The sequence below is a fragment of the Sphaeramia orbicularis genome, chromosome 17, assembly GCF_902148855.1.
Source record: "Sphaeramia orbicularis chromosome 17, fSphaOr1.1, whole genome shotgun sequence".
NCBI lineage: Eukaryota > Metazoa > Chordata > Actinopteri > Kurtiformes > Apogonidae > Sphaeramia > Sphaeramia orbicularis.
In genome coordinates this window covers 4,161,325-4,165,146 of record NC_043973.1, presented here as the reverse complement: position 1 = coordinate 4,165,146, position 3,822 = coordinate 4,161,325, and positions in this window count along the sequence as shown.

The following is a 3,822-nucleotide window of genomic DNA, read 5'->3' as shown; positions in this document are numbered from 1 at the left end:
AACGTAGGTCTCTCAGAGCAGGGGATCGAATCTGTTAAAACTACAATCTAGCAGCAGCAGCGACCCAAGCTGTGCAGCGACCACTGAGGTCCTGCAGCCTCAGCTGCACCAAACTGCGTCTAAACACACCATGCTCTAACTGCACTTTGGCACAGTGTATTCCTGCATTTACACTTGAATTGATTTCATTCGCTTCACACAGCTGTCGTTTTCCTCTTCTTCATTCTTTATTTCCTTAAAGTTTATTGTATGATATTTAATCGCATATTCCAACCAGCTGAATATCAACCACCATACCCCACCTACGGCAGATGCAAAAAAAAAAAAAACACTTGTAACTTTTAGCAACTTTGAAAAGTAATTCTAACGCACACATTGTCCTCTAACTGACACAAAATTACTTCCTGTGTCCCAGTCATATGAACCCACAGTCTAGCTGTGAAAGTCAGGGTTTCCAACTTAGACACTTTGTTGGTATAATTAGCAATTTTTCAGACCTCTCTAGAGACTCTTTATCCAAAAGTAATATCTATCATCTTTTCTGGTGTTATTGGAGACTCTTGGGGACTCTGACATGAATTACATATTGGGCTCTTAAGTGAACCGTAAGGTTAAAAACCAAACCAAACTGAAGAAAATGAAAAGGAAAACTAAACAAACGAGCAAGTAAATCGATAACTAACCTCAGTAACTGGTCCAGAGTGTCTCCTTTGGGTCACTTTAGCCGGTCCCCATGCCCAGATAAAGGAGGACGGTTGGAATAGGGACATTAAAAGAAAAAACAAGAATTGACAGAGTATAGTTTATTTAGTTCTAAACATATCTGGATGTTTTTAGTCATTTTTTGTCTCTAATGCAATGTTATTCCTCCCTCCTCATCATTTGCAATTACATAAATATTTACAATGATGCAAATTAGGTGATGACGTCATTTAGCAACTTCTAATGACTTTAGGACAGACACTGAGGAAACACTGAGTAACATTTAGTAGTGAACTTGTAAAATACATCCAACTACACCCCACCTTCTCGCCCGCCTGCAGTGTGTTTATACAATCCCCCTAAATCGTATGCACCAAATTATAGCGTCACTATTTGAAACACATACAGCCTGCAATAGACACACAACTAAAGGCATTGCAGCTATTGTGTTCATCTCCAAAAACAAAATGAATATAATGGCAACATGAAAACTAAGTCTAAACTCGATTATTTATAGGGCTATACAATAAGATAGTCATTAAGCTATATTCTTATATTGCAACAATTACATTTATACGAGCGATTGTCAAACCATTACATTGTATCTTACATGTTAGAAGGCTGCATAACAAGACAAAAAAGACATGAAGATGAAATAACAAGACAAAAACACAGGTAAACTCAGATTTTGTGATTTATATGGTTTATCTGATTAAAATTTACAAAATAAAGAAAATGAGTGCAATCCGAGCTCTTCATCAACAAAATAGAGAGGACATAAGATGAGAATCACGTTTACTGTATCTGTGGTTTAAAACTCTTCTTTAAAGTCACATCATGACAAACATTAACAGCCCTTCCAGAAATAGAACATTCAAAGCAATTCTGACACTAAAACACACTGTGTTTTTTTCAACATTAAAATATGCCAATGAGTAAAACTGAGAGAAACATCAAAAAGACAAGAAAATGTTCATCATGATAATACTTATTGTGATATAACGTTATGTTTCAAAAAACACAATCATCATGTTGTTGCCCAGTCCTACTCTACTGTAAACTTCCCTGGCTTCCCGAGGTACGAACCTTTAAACTGAGGAGCAAATTCTTTTCTAAGGAAAGGATTTAAGATTTGTATATGTTTACACGGAATGTGCACAGCATATATTGTATGTGTGGGCAGCATATTCAGATGGGAGAGGCTGGTGCTTTATGGTACTTGATGGTTTTGGTTCTTATCTCTGTTTATTGGTAGTTTGTCTCCATCTTGTGGCCTTTCCTAGCTACAGCAGGATTAGGGTGACCAGGTCCCAGGAAAGTAAAGAGTATATTTTGTGGGATACTGTGGAACACAAATACAAAAGTACATTTGTAACTGTAACACTACCTACATACATTTCTGTTAATGATTTTAAAAATATCATGGAGAATGCAGTGAAGGAGGAATGTCACTGTTTTTCTTGATGCCATTATGGTTCAATAGTTGTTATTGTGTTTTATTGTTAATTGTGTATCATGTTTTTTTTTTTGTTTTTTTGTTTTTTTTAACTTTGTATGGCTCCTGCCTTGGCCAGGTCTCCTTTGCAAAAGAGATTCCTAATCTCAATGGGACTTCCTGGTTAAATAAAGGTAAAATTTAAAAAAAAAAAAAAAAAAAAAAGTACATTTGTCTCCTCAGATCTTCCTCACATTATAAGCCTTTTCTCCTCCTGCTGAAAAAAATAAATAAGAACTCAAATTGTACTTACTTTGTCTGTTTAGATTTTGTTATGAAAGCCAGTGTCTCAACAAAATGAAGAGCAAAGAATTTAATTTTTAAAAGGCTAAAATAAACAGCTTTTGGTAGAGTACAATGTCATGTTATATCACTTTTACCTGAAATAACTTGAGAATAGCTCAGTTGTCAGATGAAAATATTCAGAATTCTAAGATGGACTACAACTCTGTTTAAGATCCCAAATTCACCTCTGGTTTCAGTCTGAGGTCTTGTTTCTTAAAAAGTCACTAATACTACTATGCACGAACTACTTATGTCCATGAACAAACGCCTGGTATTCAAACTGCAATGTAAACAAATGGAAAGCGGTAGAAATTCACATTTTGTCTCATGGATTTTCTTAAATTTGGGAAGTAGTTGTATATGAAGCAAACAATAATCTGCTTTAACTCATGAGGGATATATTCTCAGTCTGTAGGACACAGGGACAAAGAATCAAAGTGCAGCAGGACATGTGGTCACCCTCAGCAGGATATGCAGCCCCTTGGGTCTCTGTTTCTGCCATAGAATATATTAAACTGTTCAAGGAAACATTATTAATCCAAGTATTCTATTTGATTATAACCCCTAGATGTGTTATTAATGTTTTCATTAACATGAACATTCATGTTCATGGCATTGTTTCAATGTGTCTTACCTTTGTTTGCTGTTTGAAAAGAGTGGATCCTTTATTCCATCTTCTGCACAGCTCCAGAATGCAGTCCAGAATGCAGTGCAGTCAGTGGAGGAGAAGGACAACTGTCACTGTAAGGCAGTTATTATTCCCCAGGCAGGCTTGACAGGTGGACAGTAATGGCAGATATCTAGTGTACTTAATCTGAGACCAAAGCAACTGTGATGGAGGGACAGCTGGATGTGACTGGCAGTGGTGTCTAAAGAACAGTGGCATCCAGTAGACAAATGTACAAGAAATAACAGCTACAAACTACACTACAAGCCGAATCATCTATAGACACTTTTTTTTCAGAAATTAACCAAAAATATATAAAGATACGAGTCAAGCGGGGAAAATGTTACTATTGGAACCATATTTTCCTACGGTTTTTTTTTTTTTTTTTTTCCCCCCATTTTATTTTTTACCTTAGTCTGCAGTGAAACCGTCCAGGTGGGATTTGAGCTAACTAGCACTACTGTGCTAAACTAGCTGATTTCAAACAGGTGCTTGTTAACTTTAGCTAACGACGATTAGCAGGAGGTAGCTACTTTTCAATACTTCCTTAAAAGAAACTTTCATTAAACCTTTTGAGCACCCTATCTGACCTATTAATAAAATAAAATAAATACAACGTTTTACAACTAGCTATATTGGAAATCACTGTAAAGTTATTAATCCCGGTGTCCTT